General features: G+C 33.7%; 1 protein-coding gene across 1 annotated transcript in view; it reads right to left on the reverse strand.

Annotated features, from left to right (window-relative positions):
• The window catches only part of CNTNAP2 (contactin associated protein 2), a 7,772,136-nt gene that overhangs the window by 5,793,036 nt on the left and 1,957,279 nt on the right, over positions 1-21,821 (reverse strand). The window lies entirely within an intron of this gene.

Raw genomic sequence — 21,821 nt, forward strand, 5'->3', positions numbered from 1 at the left:
ATTAAATCTGAAAAAAAATGCATGACTGAAGATGGGTGGATTGACTGAGATAAACATTCTTCTACATAATGGGCCAGATTTCAAAAGAGTTGCTCACAGTGTAAGTGACTTTATCCCAGAATAATACACTGAAGCAAGTCACTTATCACTGAGAGCAAGTCTTTTGGAACCAGGCCATTCTCCTTGGAGGTTTCTTCTCAAAGACTCCCATGAAAAATAAGTTTTGCTCAGTATGAATACCATGGTAAATAAAGAAAATAAATGTATGAAAGAGTGAACAATATGTGCACACACATACATACGTGCACTCATAAATAAATATACAAATAAAACTCTGTATTCTGCATATGAAGAGAAAAATCGTTCAAAGGATCAAAATCTTGAACTTCATTTTTTTTGCCATTTTGACCAAGTTTATTATAACAAAACTGCAACATTAACTGATAATCATCAAAATCCATGCAACATTTGGAAGTTAAAACCATGAACAAAAAATAGCCTAAATACTATGTGGCCTCTACATATTGAACAGTTATCACTGGGCAGCATGACAAACAGGACACTGATCAGCTTGTGCAAGACCCAAACATGAGCTGTGTTCCATCAGTGCCTGCTCAGCATAACAATCTCAAACATACCTGGTACAGCATTCCAGACAGCTCATTCCACTAGCCATAAAAAGAGGGAAATGAGAACAGTGTGTGTGTGTGTGTGTGTGGGGGGGGGGCACAACATGAGTATCTACTATACTACTCTCAAATAAGCAGTTTGTTCTCCCACTTTCCTGTCCACGGTTCTCAAGGTCAGAGAAACACCCACTCTATCCTCCCCCAAAAATGAAGCTTAAGCTATATACACATTGACTATGTCTGCTCAATTTTAGTCACAAAATGAAGATTAAATAAGTCCAGACCAATGACACAAATGTGTACTCTGCACTTCCTATACCAGACTGAATCTTTGTTAGCAAAGTTCTAGTGTTTCAAGACATGGACTTAAGGTCAGGTTCGGCACTGCCACCCTATGATATATACATTTTTGAACTGTTCCTAATGCCCCTAATTTCAAACACTCCTCCCAGGCTAATTCTGGTATTGTTGTAAACCTGAACAGCACTGTATTTGAATAGAGCTGCTGCAATAAAACAATCTATCTCAAAACTGTAGATAACTGCTTAGACCATTTACCAGTGTAGTTACCTCCAAAACTGGTTAACAAAATCTGGGGAAATCAATCAAATGCACAGGTGTGATACCCTTAGCACCTAACTAGTCTAAAAGACACTACCTAATGTACCCAGAAAGGCTTTGGAAGACTATATGCCTGCCATTTTAATCACTTCAACCTATTTATCGCTGTTAAACTAAACCAGATGTTCTCCCAATTTAAATTAATGGGATGACTACATTTGTCCTGAAGGGCCTTGTCTGCCAAAGGCATGCTATAACAAGCAATCCAAATCATCGGACATCACAGGCACCCCACCAGGAAACACAAATACCAGCTTATCTTCCCCCCCATACTGAATGCTAGGTCCTACCTTAAAGTACCCACCTAACTGGACAAAGTACTGATAAGGATGACTATTCCAAAAAATACCTCATGCCCCTCACCATTTTGTTTCATCTTGGACCTCCCAATCCATGCTAGCACAATGTCATTATACTCAAATCTCTTAAACTACCATGGACTTTACTAACTGAAAAAGCACCTACATGCAGCTAAGGTAACAACATGACCCACATGATGTACTAGGGGTTATCTAGCACTACTCCATGAGCTCTCCTTAGAATAGCCACTAAGAACTTTTCCAACTAGCAAAGTCTCTCATTCTCTCCAGCCCTTTACTAACTCTACCAATGAGCCACTGCTTAATAAAATATGTCATCCCTGTCCACTTAGTTGACAAACTCACTGCCATTAGCTGCAACTTGATTATCTTTTTTCTTAATTATTTTTATTAAAAGTTTTAACATCAAAATAGCAACATATAATAGTAAAACTTTAAAAGAATTAATTATAAGAGCAAAAATTATTAAAAAAAATAACAAAAACAACTATTTACAAAGGTTTCTCCTATACAAGAATTCTATAAATCAAATTCTAAAATTAATTATTTAACTATTAAAGACTATTTTTCTAGCAGTTCTTTAAATTTCAACCAGGCATTATAGGAAGAAGTGACTCTATTCTTATCTTGGTTGTAGTAAGTTCAAGTTAACATACATCATTAGCAATGTTCATTATTTTTTTCATATTTTTGAGTAGATACATTCTTCCAGTTTTTAGTAATAACTTTTCTTGCTATTGTTAAGATACTCCAAACAAAGAAGGCATTTTATTCTTCTAACACATGCAGGAATTAGTACACTGAATAAAATTAAAGCTTTAGCAAAAATAAATTTGCCATTGGATATAGCCTGTAAAAGAGAATTTATATTATCCAAAAATGGCTTGAGCACTACATAAAACGTATGTTGCCAATCAACTATAACATTTAAATTACATCTCACACATCCAGAATATTTTTTGTACATTAATTCAACACTATGTGGTGTAATAAAAATTCTGTGCATAAATTTCCAAGAGAATAATCTCTGATATGGTGAGAAAGTAGTTAGCTTTGATTATAATAACATTAAAATGTTATCTTCTTCACTTGGAGTATAATTATTAATAAGTTTGAAACTATCCCAATAACGGTGTCTATAATATTTTGTTGCACTTTTAAACAAATGCAACAAAAGAGACACCAAAATGGTAAAGTACCTCCAAATCAAGCAGATAAGACTCAAAAAAAGGGGGATAGAAGATAGACCACGACAATCGAAGCAGACCAATAAAGTAAAGCTCAGTTTATTGTCACAAAGTAAGCGCTTTGGCATTCCCAAGAATGCTTCATCAGACTCTCAAAATAAAATGCCTAAGAAATCATTTAAATACTCATTCTCACATAAAACAACCAATAAAAACAGTGTGAAACGCACAGTATGAAAACTTTAAAGTGCCAGTGCATACATATACCAACAAGTATATCTTAATCATCAAGGTTATAAAAGGCATCTAAAAAGCAACAGATACATACTAATACAGGGGATATATGTATATGTATATCTTATATAAATATGTCTGTACTTTAAAACCAAATAAAAATATATACTAAAGAGGAGAAACTTAATGCATCAATGCACGGTCCATGAGGAATGGTTTCAGGGAGACCCTCTTATTCAACCCATGTCCCCTGTCAGCATGTAATTTAATAATCCATTTCCCTTCTTCTTTTTCAGTATGATTTCTAATGTCACCTGATTTCTAATGTCACCTAATCTCACTGTGGAATATATTAACTCAAGAACTAAAAACTATATGTAGTATCATTATGGATTATATGTCAAGCTATTGCATTTCCTTCATTCTCCTTATTAATGGCATAACTATACTCTCTAATTCTCTCTCACAGAGTCCTGTTCATCTTACCTACATAAAAGCTGTTATATTTTTGGCAGATAGCTAAATAAACTAAATTCCTTAACTTGCAATCAGTATAATGGTTAAATTCATATGTTAGGTTTGTATCTGGTTGTATAAAACTATTTGTATTAGCTATAAACCCACATCGGTTGCAGTTGCGAGAAGCAAAAGTTCCTTTTCTAGTAGAGCGAAACTCTTTCTTATTTCTCTTCTCATAACAGAGGAGTCGCTTCAATGATCTAGTATTTCTGTAACTCAACTTGGGACTATTGCCTACTGCTTCTCTTATATGATCATCTAGCAATAACATATTCCAGTTCTTCCTAATTATCTCCGTTACTTTCTTATTATTGTTAGTATATGGGATTACTAACCTATTTGTCCTTGGGGGGACAGTAGCTCTTTGCATTGCTAATGTCGGACCAGCTCTCCTAATGTAAGGTTTCCCAAGGTTATCTCATTTTGTTTCATGTATTACTTTCAGATCACCTGAATGTTACCCTCTTTCAATAAAGTCTGTTCTTACGTCACTAATAGCCTTATCAAAAATATGATCTTCACTAGTTAAATGGGAGGTTCTTAGTACTTGGTTCTTAACAATATTTTTATGTATATGTGAGGGATGCATACTATCTCGATGCAGAAGAGCATTTCTTCTGAAAGGTTTCTTATATACCTCAGTGGTTATATAGCCATCCTGTTTCTTCAATAATGCATCCAAAAATTCAATCTCATCTAGGAACCATTTTTCTTTTTTTTCTGTACTTTTAAACACTTTAGTTTATATAAAAGACTTTTCCCTATTATGTTTTGGTGCATAAAAATAATTAAAAGATCAATAAACATAAGGACTGAGTTTCCTACTGCTGGTTGCACTAAATTAATATTATGTTTAACTGACTGCCTACAAATGTGGATGTCCAGCCACATTTTTTTGTTTAAATCAAACTTATTTATAATATAATAAATAGTTTGTAGTTTCTTTTTCTATCAATTGATGACAATATATCAAGCTTTTTTCTTTAAGTGTAGTCATTTTTGGTAAGTTGAATGTACAACTATTATTCTGAGTGTAGGTTATAGAAAATAATAAAAAAAATACTGTATATTTTGGATTCTTATAAATAAAAGTTTAAAGGTGAAAGGATAACCCAAAAAAGCAGTAGAATGACCAGCAACCACTTTATGGCATAAAGAAAATGCACTCAAGTGCTTTTGTCTAGTTTAAAGACTTCTTCAGAGCTGCCATAATAACCAAAGACCAACACTTAAAAACACACATTCAAAGGTCACGTGATATCACCAATGAAAAAAGAATAAAGATTAAAAACAATTAAATACCTAACTCTCTTAATTACCTGCTATAATATACATTAACAATAAAATATGGAAGGAAAATATTGAAAAATTAAAAAAAAAAAAAAAATGAATAAACAAATATTCAAACAATACTACTGTGACAATAAAATGTAGCATATAATTTGTTAGTTTAGATAATAAAGTCAACCTTCTAAACACATAAGCTTCAAAAGTGGTGTAACAGAACAAGCCTCATTAAGACCAGGGTGATCCATTGCATTAAGACTTAGAATCCACATTAATTATTTCATGTAAAGATGTTCATCTAATATAAATCCTCTAGGATCTTTCATAATGTAATCTAAAACCACAAAATGAAATTTATGGCCTGGGGCATGCATAATACGTCTGTAAAGGGCGTTAGAAGTTTTGGCTTTCATGATATCATTAGCATGTTCGTACATCCTATCTCTCAACTTAGGAGAAGTTTTCCCTATATAGAATGCATTACACAAATTACATAAAACGACATATACTACCCAACTTAAATCACAATTAAAATGTTTACCCACCACAAACTTCCTGCTGCTAATGATAAAAGGATTGCATTCTAAAATCTGTCGACATTGGTTACAGTGTCCACATTTGAACATACCTCTGCGTCACTTCCCATATGTTCTATAGACCTGTCTTTCTAGCATTTTTTAAAACACTTATTTTTATGGAACACCACTTTAGGAGAGTTTCCTAAACTATTACTCAAATCAGCCACTGCTGAAATCAATAACCAATTATTTTTAATAATATCAACAATGTCATAAGCATTAGTTCTTAATGTGATAATAAATGTTTTGTCATATCCGTTGTTGCTACTTGCTTGTGGGTACCCCCATTACTAGCCCAATGCTGCTTTTTCCTATATGGTCTAGGTAGTAGGGGGTTATAAAAAACCCTGTTTCTCTTATCACATACTTTGGATGATACAGTGTTCCAGGAAGAAGTTGGTACATTACTTAATATGTTTATAAATAGGAGATACCAATTAGATTTACTGGAAAGAGTCAAAAGTGAAGTATGTGATGGTTTAAAACCAATCTAGGTTTGTTAGGAAACCAACAAAATCTTAACATAAAAAAATTAACTCTTTAGAGGGAGGAAGAGATAAAAATTGTATTATGTCTAACATTTTTGGAAGAATAATCATTTTAATTAAGGAAAGTCTCTCTTCCATAATAAAAAAGAAACAATTCCATTTATTAAAACAATGCTTTATAGAATTTAAACTATCATTATATTAAAGAACAATTATATTTTTAATATTATTTGTTAAACTTATCCCTAAATAGTTAATTATTTTATCTACTACAATATATTTAGAAAATGTCTTGTCTATTTTATAAGTATTGCAGTTTATAGGTAAATTTTAGTTTTATTTTCATTAAAACTAAGTCCTGATTTCTTCTGGAAAGTTTCAAATGCATTAAATATAGCAATAAGAGAAAGATTACAATCATTCAGAGTTAATAGGATATCATCTGCAAACAATTGTATTTTGTTTAATGTGTTGTTTATTTTGATTCCTTTCCTATTTATATTTGATCTTATATAGTTTTGAAATGTTTTTTATTCATATTAGTTTGCTGGGGAAGTCCAACTTGGAATGCGCCAATTTTCAGTGGAGGCCCAGGGAGAAACACTCTAGATGCATGTCTTTGAAACAGTTTCATAATGGCAATAGAGGCTAACCCTGTTTAGTACCTTTAGAAATCATAATTGATTCAGAAGTATATGATCTTATTTTAATGTAAGCAAGAGAACTTTCATATAGAAGTTTAATAAGTTATCATAAATAGTCAAAAAATTACATTCCTTCAAGGCTGATAATAAGTACCCCCAGATAACTGAATTGAATGCAGTATTACTATCTAGACTTACTAAAGTTATTTTTTTTTTGTATTGTCAGCATAATATATTATTTTTAATACTCTTTTAATATTATCGTAGGAATTCCTATTAATTATGATACCAGTTTGATATTCATTTATCAGTATAGGAAGAAATTGTTTTATTCTGTATGCATACATAGCCACAGATATTTTATATTCCATATTTAATAATGAGATTGGTCTATATGATGAGCATTTTGTTGGATATTTGTCAGCTTTTAAAACTGGAGACATAAGGGTGTATTTCCGGGATGGTGGAACCTTTGCTAGCCCTTTAATATCAAATATACTTCCAACAAAACACTTAAAGCTTCTTTCAACATTAGTTTATATAGTTAAGGTATTATACCATATTTGCAGAGCTTTATTAGATTTTAATTTATTAATTTGAGTTTTCCACATATTGATATGGGCTTAATGAATTTCATCTGATCTTCCGATAATTTATGTTTAATAAGATTTTTTTTCATAAATGCTTTAATTACATCTTGTGGATCCTTTTCTGGATTATATTGATTAATTTTATTAAAATGAGACCTAAATACATCTAAAATATATTTTTTATTTTGGTAACCTTTTTTTAACTATTTAGAAAATATAACTATTTGATATAATTAGATTTAATAATGATTTTTTGCTAGTTGCTAGCTTATGCATATTCTTAGATTATTTTGATCTTTTCTAGATTAATCATAGTTTTGTGTTGTACAACTTCTAAGTACATACTAATTCATCTATTTCCCATGATAACTTTTATTCCATTTTTGACTATGTAATTTTAACTTATCAACTTTTTCTTGTAAATTTAATAGTTCCTTACCCCATTGCTTTTTTCTTTAGAACATACCAACTTATAATTTTACCACATAAGTATGGTTTCAAAGAGTCCCAAATAAATATCTCTGTTGTATTATCTATTCTATGTCATTAATATCACTAAAAGTCTGAGTTAATTAAACAATTCCTTAAATTATTTTACGTTGGTTATATATACAGGTATTACTTTAATGGTAGCATTATTATTAATATTTACCATTACTTCAAACATAATCACATTATGATCTGATAATGGACAGGACACTACTTTAACCTTACCTTTTCTAGTGGTTATATCATTTGAAATATGTACTCTATCTATTCTGTGTTGCTATCTGAGAAACGTGTAAAGAAAAGTGAATTTGCCCCAAGAAATTCATTCTTCTTTCAACTTTTCCTGGTTGGGGTCACTACAGCAGATCACCTTGTCCACAGACACACACACACACACACACACACACACACACACACACACACACACACACACACATACCTAGGGCCAATTTAGAGTGTCCAATCCACCTACAGCATGTCTTTGGGATGTGGGAGAAAACTGGAGCACTCGAAGGAAACCCACGTGACCACAGGTAGGACATGCAGACTCTGCACAGAAGGCACCCCAGCCGATGATTGAACCGGAAAACCTCTTGCTGTGAGGCGACAACTCTAACCGCTGCACCACCATGGCCACCCCCCCAAGAAATTCATTAATATATTTAATATTAAATAAATTTATAAATTGTATTAAAGCTTTAGCTGATGCAGGTTTCCTCGATTTGTTGACAGTATTAGAGTCTTTATTATGAATATACAGTTAAAACTCCTGCAAGAATAATACTTCCTTCTGAAATTTGAATTATCTCTTCCAATTGAAGTTTAACAGCTTTTACTCCATTTCAGGATTCCAATAAACATAATAAAAGTATATATTTTCCATTTGATTAATAAAGTCACTGAACATAACATTCCATTGTCATCATTATATACACTTAAAATTTTAGGTGTTGGAATATAATTTTTCCATAATACAGCCACCTCTCTTTTTTCTGTTTATAATGAGAACTAGTAAATACGTTGTAACACTTTGTATTGAGTCTGCCTATATCCTCTTGTATTACTCTGTTTCCTGTAAGAAAATAATCTAAAAATTGAATATCTTTAAGCATTTGTTTAAGCTACCTCATTTACATCCATTGTTCAATCCTTTGACATTAATGGACATACACTTTAGATATGTCATGTTGTAACTAAAACTAGAAAACAAATAGCACCATCAAGAATTCTTAGATATGACACTGCTAATAAACTATTTCTATAAATCCTGAGCTGCTTATTTATAAATATAAATCTAACATCTTCAAAATTATCAACTGCACATGTACTATTAATAACAGTAGACACCAATAAAAAAAAAGTATAAAATACTAAACATAAATTTCTGTTTTTTTTTCCTCTCTCATGGAGCTTAATACTCCTGGTTTAAATAGCAATCCTTCCCAAACACACCCACCAATCTACAAGTACAAGTCAATTACCCCGTATCTACTATTTAAATTTTAGTTTGAATGAAAGGTCTTAATTATTAAAAAAGTGAGAGAAAAATCAGGTTATATATTATTACATTGAAAATGTAAGTGTACATTAACTATTTATAATAAATGTACTCTATTAACTAACAGTAAAATTGATTAATTCAGTTGTAACTTGAAGTACTAATCTGGTATTATAATTATTCAGATCACTTGATTCAGTTTAAAAAGAAAAAAATATGCATATTTTAAAGTTAAATGGACGTGTTTGAAAAAGTAAGTAACATTGCAAATAATATTGTTTTTACCCATCTTCATATATTTCTAATATATAACCATATATTGCTATCTAATTAAGTAACAATGTCAGTAAAAAATATCAAACTACAGGACTATGCATGTTAATATTTTAGGTAAATATATACCTTATTCAGTATAATATCACTTATAATTGTAATAAGAGAGCTTAATAATCAAATTTGCCACTAAAACAATCTATCCCCTATTAAATATAGCTGTCATATGATTGTATAATTGAAGAACTCAATGTATGAGAAAGAATTAGTAGTATTTATTAATAAAACACTCAAGAATATTTGTCAGGCAGGTTTGAGATATTAAATTCAATATTTAAATTGCTTGTTCTTGTAAAAAATGTACAATATAAAAAGGAAACTTTGTCATATTAAATTTCTCTTTGGTCAAAAATTAGGCTATACTAATATTGTGTATGTAAACTATTTAAAATCTATTTTAAAATCTGGTAGTTATTAAAATAAATTAACACATTAGTAAAATTCTACCTCTATTAAACAAACCTCTCTCTGTGTGTCACATACAAGCTAAAATGGCAGAATTAGCTCAAGACAACATAAATACCATTCCCACAAACCAATCTAGTTACAGTTTGGTTTAATGTGTTTGTTGTTCCAACCTGCTGCACAGAGAATGTCTACCAGCTCATAAGGAATCATTTACTAGAAAAATAAAACATTATGAATTCCTGCTTTGAAGAATTATATTTGAAAACAGAATCGATGCAAACTTCTAAAATGTACATCTGCAACGCAGAGGAATGTTTTACTTAATTACAAAGTCTACTCTATCAGCCTTATTTCATGAATAAATAATATTAAGGAATACTTCAAGTGATGCAGTCTCAGGGAACTTTCACATATCAACATGTCAGCCTCTAAAATAACTTACAGTACTGGCTAAACAAATCCATAAATCAATGTCCCTTCTTGCTGGACAACTTCTTATATTTAGAAATGCTTAGCAGCATAACAAACTGATACTGTTCATCAAACTAGTATTTCTTTAAAGTCCCCAGACTTTAGAAATATTCAATCCCACTCTCAAAGAAAATGTATCTGTGTTGCTTTAAACCTTTGATGCTGCATGTCATCACAGTGAAGCAAATCCCACCATCAGCTGATAAAAGTAATCTTGCTGTCTAAGAATAACTGAATAATGAAACCATTCTTATCTTAACAATGGTAGCAAGTTTTTCATTTTAATAGAGTTCCACAAAATCTTTTTATATATAAGAATTGCATACTGAAAATTAAATAAAAGTAACTTCTTAATCAATATTATAGTTCAATGTATACACTGCCATCAAAATAAAAGGATATCCTAAATTTTTTGTGGTTTATTTGTCCTTTGACCTCTTATGCAAGATGTCGTATTTGTGTGCTTTCTCTTTAACTTATAACCAGCACTTCCCTTCCATAACCATCCCCTCTTCAAAATGCATAAACAGGTCACACAACCTTGGTGTGAAACTACGCAAAGCCCAAGCTGTTCAATAGAAGAAGAATTAAGTACATGAGAACCATACAAGTAAGTGCATGAGCTTGCATGGTTTAAAATTTTCACAGCAGTTATTTGTATCTCTGTTTAAACCCATGAAAGGCTACCTTTCATAAAATAGATTTCAGCAAAATGTAAATGAACCATGCCACTATTCTGCACCCCCCTCTCTCTCTCTCAATGTGTCACCAATACAACATAACTAAACAAAAGGGGGGTTTACAAAATGGACATGTTCATTGTAAATCACTCTTCAAGAGCAAATAGATGTTCCCTAAGAAAATGGCAGTTGGAAATAACATTCAATAAAACTGACAATTCAGCTATCTTTTACTTTAAACTATCATTCTTATTGTAAAGTTATTTCAAACAATCAGATCTAATATATTATAATTTTTCTATAAAATATATTCCTAAAACTAATCATTGTACTCAGTTGCATATGTATCATAAGTAAAGCAAACAATCAATCTAATACATGACACATATACTTAACATTTTGCAACATCAATTAGTTCATTTGTGGTTAAAAGGAAACATTATAAATTTCAAAGCTAACTATCAAATATTATTATATCAAATATATTCGAATAAATATGAATTACTTTTTCATTAGCTATCATATTTATTCTGATGATGTACATTTGTTAAAATCTGTTACAGTCAGCTAGAGTGCATACCCCAGGGGCAACAGCTGCAAACCTTCTTCCTCTTAGCCCATCCTCACCCCTTTCATCCATTTCACTGTTCATAATTTATTGTATGTTAAGGTATTTAGCCTCTCTCAATAGTCATATCTTTCAGTCCTTCCTCCTCAATAATTGTTCTTCACTAAACACGAAACAGAGGTGCACAGTTGCCAGATGCTTTTATCTTTAGCTACATTGTGTGCAGCAAACAATGAGCAAAGGGGAATACAAATACAAAAGAGAATAAAATCTGCCATTGCAGACTAGTAAGCAGAATACAACTTCTACCTGTGGTGTACTCCTACACAAAGTTTTTCTTAGAGAAACCTTTCAGTCCTTGAACAAGGGTGCCTGTATGTTTATCTTATTTCATTGGCTGTACTTTGATAATTAACTAGGCTAGCAGAGTGCCTTAGATTCTCCCCTGCTAATTTAAATTCTAATTGATGGTTTTCCTCCCTTCCCCCACTCCCCAAGTGATTGCTCAAGTACAACACACCAAAGGTTTTAAAAACCCTAGATGCCATATTTGCTCTAATTGCAGCTGAAAGCCCATCCAGGTGTAGCAACTCTAGTAAATGTCTCTGGACTAGCTGATAGTTTTTTTTAGCTAGCTTCTATCTGGAAGGTGTAGCCCTGCTCCGTTCGCTTTGCTCACTTCGCTCTCCTCTCACCCCCATTCCCACCCACCCCCATATCATTACCTTTATACTTATCCATACAACCACACCCCCTCACTTCCTCCCAAATCCCCCACCCCTCTGCTTCCTGTTCTCATACTACCTCCCTTCTTTGCTCCTCCTCACACTTACCTAATATCCACTATCAAAGACTACTATACCTTAATCCCACCCCTTCCTCTCATCTTCTGTTCTACATCCCATAAAGTGACATGTCTCTTACAACTCAAACTATACTCTTACCTTCTCTACTCCTTATACTCAATCACCTCACCTCCTATCTCTCACAGTTACCTACTCCCTATTTCCATCCCTCAAACACCACTCAACTCAAGTACTACACCACAACCCTGTCTACTAATTTGTCCCTCCATCCTTCCTCCCACCACTCCCATTCCTAAAATAAAAATATCTCCTCCTCCCCTTTAAAAAAAACCAAAAACAAAGTCTACTTACTCAAATTAAAACCCCATTACAAACCTCTACTTCTATCTGGTGACATTCATCCTAACCCAGGCCCTACATACACTACCCTGAACGATAACCCCCCCCCCATATCTAAATCTTCCAACCCACAAAAACAAGTACAATTCTGCTCTATCAATGTCAGAAGCCTTGTAAATAAAATTCAAGAACTCCATGCTTGGATAATTAACTATACTCCTGACATAGTTACCCTAACTGAAACATGGTTAAAATCACACCATCTGGACAGTGAAATCATTCCTCCCGGCTATAATATCCTTAGATTAGATTGACCTAAAAGAAAAGGAGTAGGAGTCTCCATACTCTACTCCAATTGTCTCTCCCAAATCAGTCCTACACTAGACTTACCCTTCTTCTCACCAGCTGAACTCCTACTGACCACCTTCAAACTTAACAGTTTTAACACCATAACCGCCACAGCAATCTAAATTCCCCCTGGTGATAATATTAACATACTTGAGAACATCCTATCTCACCTCTCACTTACCATCCACAATGAAATAATTATACTGGGAGATGTGAATATTGATTGGCTTACAATACAAGCTCCAAACACTACTTTCTGAATAAACCTGCATGGGTTTGAGCAGCTGATTACAACCCCAACCTACATTAATAAATCTCACCTACCTAGCTCTCTTCTTGACTGGATATTGGTCTCCCACCCTCAAAACTATCATAACTCCCAAAGTCTTCCAAATGCTCTCAGTGACCACTGCCCTATAACAGTTTATCTAGAAGGAGTAGGTGTGAGACAGTGTCAAAGGCTTTAGAAAGGTCAAGGAACAGGCATGAGATAAGTTTATTGTTATCACGAGCTAAGGAGACTATGTTGAAGAATGATATGAGTGCAGTAGTTGTACTATGCTTGGGATGGAAACCATGCTGTGTGGGTGTGAGAAGGTTTTCCTGGTGAAGGTAATGCATTACCTGCTTGTGAACATTTCTCTAGGATTTTTGAGAGTGGAAGAGTATAGCAATTGGCTTGAAGTTGGATATGCCTGAGGAGTTGCCCCCTTTGTGAATAGGTAGAGTAAAGAAATTCTTCCATACAGTGGGGACATAGGATTCAGAAATGGATTGGCTGATTAAAATGGATACAGGATAGGCAAGAGGTTCAGAGGCAATCTGCATGAAGTATGAGGGTAGCTTGTCAACAGATGGGGAGCAAGGTTTAAGTTTAGAGAGTAATGACTTTACATAGTTGTTACTACTTTTAGAGAGAAGGAGTTAGAAGGGTTTGGAAAAAGTATATAGTTTGTGAGGGTGCTAGTTTTGTTTCTGGGGGGAGAGAATTTATTATGGAGGTTATTGAGTTTATAAAATGATTGTTAAATTTGTTGGCTATGTCTTCCCACCTTACAAAACCTAACAAATTTATTACCACCCACGCATTTTCTCATTTCTGTCCTAACTCCTTTATTCACCAACTCTCAAAAATTAACTGGTCTTACCTTACCACTGTTCCTTTAGATGAAGCTGTCCACTCCTTCAACACTACATTTCTAAACATTCTTAACTCCCTTGCTCCTCTTCGCACAATTAGAATCAAATCTAATACTGCTCCCTGGCTCACTAAATCTACCAAAACCCTAATGAAAGACGGGGATAGGATTTGGAAAATGTAGACTAAAACTAGGACCCCTTCTCTTCTTCAGAGAAATAAAGAGCTAAGAAATAAAATTAAAAAAATATCATCCATTACGACAAAATAAACTTCTATGCCAATCCTCCCTCTACTCTTAAATCAGACCCAAAGAAATTCTGGAGCTCTATTAAACAGACTCTTCATCCAGGAAACCCGTTCTCTCCTAACCCATGTCCCAATGCAACACCTGAAGACATAGCCATCAAATTTAACAATCATTTTATAAACTCAATAACCTCCATAATAAAATATCTCCCCCCCAGAAACAACACTAGCACCCTCACAAACTATATACCTTTTCCAAACCCTCCCAACTCCTTCTCTCTAAAAGCAGTATCAACTATGTAAAGTCATTACTCTCTAAACTTAAACCTTGCTACCCATCTGTTGACAAGCTACCTTCATACTTCATGCAGATTGCCTCTGAACCTCTTGCCTATCCTGTATCCATTTTAATCAACCGATCCATTTCTGAATCCTATGTCCCCACTGTATGACAGAATTTCTTTACTCTACCTATTCACAATGGGGGCAACTCCTCAGGCATATCCAACTTAAAGCCAATTGCTATACTCTTTCCACTCTCAAAAATCCTAGAGAAATCCATTCACAAGCAGGTAATGCATTACCTTCACCAGGAAAACCTTCTCACACCCACACAGCATGGTTTCCATCCCAAGCATAGTACAACTACTGCACTCATATCATTCATCAACATAGTCTCCTTAGCTCATGATAACAATAAACTTATCTCATGCCTATTCCTTGACCTTTCTAAAGCCTTTGACACTGTCTCACACCCACTCCTTCTAGATAAACTAACTAAATTAAATTACTCTCCCCCTACTATCTCCTGGTTCTACAGCTATCTATCTACCCACCAGCAATCAGTTAAATACCTCTCTGCACTATCCTCCCCACTCACTGTACAAATGGGAGTCCGTCAAGACTCCATACTTGGACCACTACTCTTTAATATTTTCACCAACTTGCTCTACTCCTCTTGTCCCCAGTCATCTTTTGTGCAATATGCTGATGACTCAACTGTTATAACCATTGCTGACAACCCAACTGACCTCCACTGAACTACCCAGGCATCCTTCCACACCACTGAGACTTGGCTTAGTGATAACAAACTAATACTTAATCCAAAAAAAAACATAAGCTCCTACTCTTCCTCCCTAAAAACATCATCACGCTCAAAAGTACATTTACCATCTTATCCTGCAACAACACTATCATCTCAGCTGAATCTAGTACTAAATTGCTAGGTGTTACAATAGATGATCAGCTTAAGTTTGATCTCCATATTACTAACTCGGTAAAAAGAACTCATCAGAAACTTGGACACCATTTCTGTAGCAAGAAATACTTAACTAACACTGCCCGAATAACACTCTCCCAGGCTTTATTACTCCCAACACTCCTGTACAGCTGCCACATATTTACAAACCTAAATTCTACACTTATTTCCAAGCTTGAAACTACCTATAATAAGATCGCCAGATTTGCAGCTAACCAAATCTACAAGTCACACCACTGCTTAGCACTACAGCAACTAGACTGGCTAAAATTCCCTCAGCTGTTCCAACTATACCAACTACAAATCAATCACTCTATCCTCTATCTACCCACCTTCTGCCCCAGCCTCTTCACTATCATATCCAAATATTACCTTGATAGGATGCTACGCAGCTCAAATCAAGAATTATTAGACATCTACAAACCCAAAACCAAAATAGGCTGCCTTCTCTATAACTATAACCCAGCTATATCCTGGAACCAACTCCCCTTGGAAATAAAATCCCTCCAGCATAGCAAAAGTTTCAAATTAGCCACAAGGAAATACCTAAAAACAAAGTGGTCTTGCCACTGTAGCCAACCATCCTGAAACCACCATCCTTTCACCTATTTCACCACCTCACTCTTAATGTATCTCTAACATTATTCCCCTACCTCTTCTACCTCTTCCCTTCCTCTATCTCCAGCCACTCTTAATTCTTTCAGTCTCAAAACAATCTACCTGTCTAGTCTGCCTCCTATACTCTACCTCCCCTACATCTTCTACTAGCCATTCTTACTTTCCTTTCTTGTTTCCAGACTCCTATACAACTAGATCCTACTCACTTTAAATAAGCATCTGCCTAACTATAAACCCGTTTTACTCTAAGCAGCTTAAATAATATTGTAACTAGTCACATTTTCTTCTGCTAATTGTTTAAAACCTTGTTTGTAACAACTCACATAATTGTCTGTCAATTGTTACTACTCTGTATAATTGAATTGCCTGAGGAGCTTTTTTTCTCTCCAGGTCTCTGCTTGTAAGATCCTGTAGCTGATTGTTACTACTATGTTACTAAAATTTAATAAATTGTTTTCTAGTCCTGAGGAGCTTTTCTCCCCAGGTCTCTGCTGAAAATGAGCCATAAAGCTCAACCAGACTAACCCGGATAACAAATGTAAAATAAATAAAATAAAATAAAAATAAATACATTTATAAAAAGGGAAACCTGGATATAAAGTGACTAATGATTAAGTATCAGTATTAACAAAATTAACTTAGGTACTACATGCTTATTAAACTAGAGAGAGATGTTAGATATTTAGAGTAGCTTTTTCTGGTTGTTAATGAATTTTTATGACCATTAGTCATATGCATTAAAGAGAAAAAAAAGAAACAAACTTAGTTACCATACAGCAGAGTGAATTCATGTTTCTTTCTTTTCTTTTCAAATGTAATAATAAAAAAATGAGCAGACTCTATCATTAAGAACAATAGATAATGTTGACATATAGATGTTGAATAATCTTATGAACATATTAAATTAAAAGTAATTTATCTTTAAATTTATTTTTCTTCTCATTAACTTTACATCCTTTTCTTTCTTCTTGTCTCTTCTATTATTCCAGTCCATTTCCTCTATTTGACTCAGTATTTGTGGTTGTTGCTGCTGTTGTTGTTATTTTGTTTTTAAGAACGTCAGAACAGAATCTAGGTCTTCAAATGTTTTGATTTCATCTGAAATAAATATTTTAAGTCTAGCAGGAAATAACAAATTAACTTTAATCTGTCTTTTCTTGAGCTCTTTTATTAATGGTAAAAAAATTATTTTAGTCATCACAGTGGAGAAACAGTCATTGTCAAACCTTATTATATTGTCATTTATCTTAATTGGAGAGTTAGACCAAGCTGTTTTAAGTATTAGTTCTTTATCCTGACTAGAAAAGAATCTAACAATTCTAGATCTTGGTGGAGGATTAGTTTTCAATGAAGAAGCAACTATAGATCTATGGGTTCTTTCAGTACTATATGACACAGATTGACGTAAATTTAAAGTCTTAGGAAGGCAGGATATAAGAAAGTTCACCATATTTTCTCCTTCTATCTTTTCTGGCAGACCCAAAATTGGAATGTTGTTTCTTCTTGATCTGTTTTCTAGATCGTCAATTTTTTATTTAATAATAAAGTATTTTGTTTGGTAGAAATTCTACATTATGTCCATTTTCTGACTTCCTTTCTCCCATGTCATTTAGAGCATCTTCTATTCAAGATATCTGTTTTCTGCTGTTTTAGTGTCTCATGTGATTGTCCCATTTGCTTTGAACATTTTTCTTTAAAGCTGTTATCCATTTTGTTCATTTTTAATGAAAGTTCTTGTATGTTAGTAAGAACAGATTGAAGTTTTTTTTTAACAATAAGTCCTGTGAGTTAGCCTTTAGATGACTCATTTCAAGTTTTACAAGTAGAAAACCTTTTTGATGAGAAGTTGACAGGAAAAAAAAAAAGAATATATAATTTTTTTAAATAAAATCCTTCAAAATGATGTTATGTTATAAATCCCACTCAAAAAATATTTAGGATATTGTAGACATAAAATTTCCTGTCAAAAATATAATTAAAGTAGCAAAGCAAGAAAGTTATGCTGCTAGCCTGTCACCATCTTGGCCATGCCACCAAACTTCTTCAGTTTTCAAGTGTGCTATATCGAGTATAGGCCTCCACTCTTTACATCGCCTTACTGTCAGTAAAAACCTAGACTAAACCTCCTTATCTGTCTCTAAAAAGGCATAAACTGAAAAGCATGTGATACTTAGAAGTAGCTGGCTCATCCAGTGAAATAAGTGAAACTGACCTTTTGATGTGCTTGGAACTGGTCCTGGAATGTGGGAGGCATAGCAATGAATCTTCCATTTACAAAATGAGGAACACTACCTCTCATAATGTGGAAAAAATGGGTAAAATGTGGAACACTTACTAACAGCTTGCTAACAACTTCAGCTGGGAAGCTCATAGGATGGATATTTTTACTTATGGAATAATTCTTTTAATGAATGAATATAATTAATTTCTATTTACCATGAATATCCATTAAAAAATTGCTAACACTGAGTGTGTGTGACAAACCCTTTCATCATGGAATTTTGAAGAACATGAACTTTTTAAGACGCCAAATGAGGAATGTTCTTCGGAATGAGGAACACTTGAGGGATATGGTGGGAGGGTTTACAAAATTCTAAGAAATAACTCATGACGGAAAATTCTATTACCCATTTACTTGTAGTTATATGGGGTTCCTATTAGATGACCGAAAATACATTCTAACTTAAAACAACGAAAAGGCAAAATAGCAAAGGGGCTTTTAAGCAAATTATTTCCCAGGGAAAGAATTTTCTTGGCTGCTTCCGTTAGTTTGCCATTTTTGGCACTGTAGTGTGATCTCGGAGTTGGTATATTTAAGTAGGAGGATATGGGGGGCATAGCATTGGGGGATGTGGGGGGCACTTTATGTATTCTTTCAAATTGTTTTTCTTTTCTTTTTTTTTTTTTTTTTTTTTTTGGAACAGCGATTTTTTTCCCCTTGGAAAAAAATCGCTGTTCTGAGCTTTTATGATTGTAAGCTTTCGTTTACATGGGGTTGATTATTCATCGTTCGTTTTTTTAAGCATTCAATGATATAATATAGACTCGTTATATGACATCATTTGTCCATAATGAGGGAACTCTATCTTTCTTGGGTTGGGATCGCACACCATGTCAAAGTGAACTGTAAGAAAACTGGGTTCTGCTGAAATTTCTACTTTAACTGCTGATGCTCTTTGTGCTGAAATTGCCTGTTGTTCTACTACTTCCCACCTGACTGCACTCATTGGAAGGACCAGCCTCTTAAAAGGTTAATATCTAGTATAATTATGATATGGGACATAAACACGTGTTTTATTTTATCTTTACCTTTATACTGTCAGTCAGGGGGACTGGAAGGTATGAGATCAAAGATATGGGGCAAAAGCACGTGCTTTATTCTATCTTAACCCATATACTCTCAGTCAGGGGGACTGGAAGCTGTGAGATCAAAGATATGGGGCAAAAGTACGTGCTTTATTCTATCTTAACCCATATACTGTCAGTCAGGGAGAGTGGAAGGTATGAGATCAAAGATATGGGGCAAAAACACGTGCTTTATTTTATCTTTACCCATATACTGTCAGTCAGGGAGAGTGGAAGGTATGAGATCAAAAATATGGGGCAAAAACACATGCTTTATTTTATCTTTACCCATATACTGTCAGTCAGGGAGAGTGGAAGGTATGAGATCAAAAATATGGGGCAAAAACACATGCTTTATTTTATCTTTACCCATATACTGTCAGTCAGGGAGAGTGGAAGGTATGAGATCAAAGATATGGGGCAGAAACACGTGCTTTATTTTATCTTAACCCATATACTGTCAGTCAGTAAGACTGGAAGGTATGAGATCAAAGAAAATTAATTTAAATGACATTAGCAGAACTAGAAATATGGTGAAAACAAGCTACCGACAGCATTTAATCAGATCTGATAATTATAAAAAGGCATACAGGGAATAACTATCAAATAATTACTTCTACAGAATTGAGTGGTATGAGAAATTAGTCTAAATTATATAGGATCAAATCATATTATGCTTCAGTAATATAAATCAAAAGTATGAAATAATAGGCATTTATCATTACCTGAGCACAGGATAGTAAATAAGTGCTGTTTACTTACATTTAAAGCAATATAAATGCAGTAACAGAAGTAAGCAAAACTTCTTTGATGACATGAGCTTCTTTGTGGATTGCAGAGTTCCTGTTCCCCTAGTTTCAGATGCATGAGTTATAATATAATAAAGAATGGAATGTTGCTGTTTTCTACTGGAAATCCCTGCTGAAGCATACACAGAAACGATGTCAGCAGTAATTACTTTGTTTATGGAAATGTCTCTATTTTTCATGTTTGTGCAACAACAAAATTGATTTACATATATATGTAAGTGGTATACAAGTGCAGGGTAGTGAAGGGGATTATCTCCCTTAAATGTATATATTTCAGGTTTTACCCTTGTGTAGTTCAGCCATTTGTATACACCACTGTAATATTCAAGTTGTGGTCAGGTTTAATAATGAAAACTACAAACTGGCACATTTAAAATAAAAAAAAAAATGAAGTAAAATTCATAAATTATAGCAAACAAATCATGCAAGGCACATATGTCACTGGTATCCTAAGAAAGTTCTCTACAGCAACACAATACAGTATGTAATTTTGCAAAGAATTACCCTGCTCCAGATTGCAGTGTTTGCTCTTATCTTTCCTAATACTCCCCACTGACTCTAGGACGATGTAAGCTGCAAAGGAAAACATTGTGTCTTATATGTGAGGAGACATGCTAAATGACCTGCAGAAATTGGCCCAGAAACTCTTCCATATACTTTTTAAAGCAAAAACAGTCAATTAACATTACTCACCAGTAAGTTTATTTCCTGAAATTCTTTTATCCACAGGTACAAATTATCTGATTATCAGACATTAACAACTTACACATGCTGTCCTTACTGCCACTGCTGTGTGTAGTCATAAGATGTGTGTTCTGCAGTTCTACTCTCTGCTATTCCTCCTACTCCTTAATGCCCCCCTGCTGTGCCTAGACAGCCACTTCAAGCTGTATTCTCACTTACATAAAATGCCTGTTTACAGCAAATGTACAGCATTTCCACACATAAAAACATGAACCATCAACTCTGCATCCTCTCCCTCTCTCTCTCTCTCTATCTCTCTCTCTCTTTATATATGTATATATATATATATATATATATATATATATATGTGTGTGTGTGTGTGTGTGTGTGTATGTATGAGATCCATATCGATATCTATCTATATATATATATATATATATATATATATATATATATATATATATATATATATATATAAATGTGTGTGTGTGTGTGTGTGTGTGCACACACACACACACACACACACACACACACACACACACACACACACACACACACACACACACTTGAAGAGATAAGGAGAAGCATAATATTAAACTATATATTCTTGGCTTTTTCTAACACTGGGCATAGTCATGAGCCTAATAAATAATAGACTGAGGAAAAAGAGAACAACTTAATAA

Source organism: Protopterus annectens, chromosome 3.part0 (genome assembly GCF_019279795.1).
Source record: "Protopterus annectens isolate FY-2018-M chromosome 3.part0, PAN1.0, whole genome shotgun sequence".
NCBI classification, from domain to species: domain Eukaryota; kingdom Metazoa; phylum Chordata; order Ceratodontiformes; family Protopteridae; genus Protopterus; species Protopterus annectens.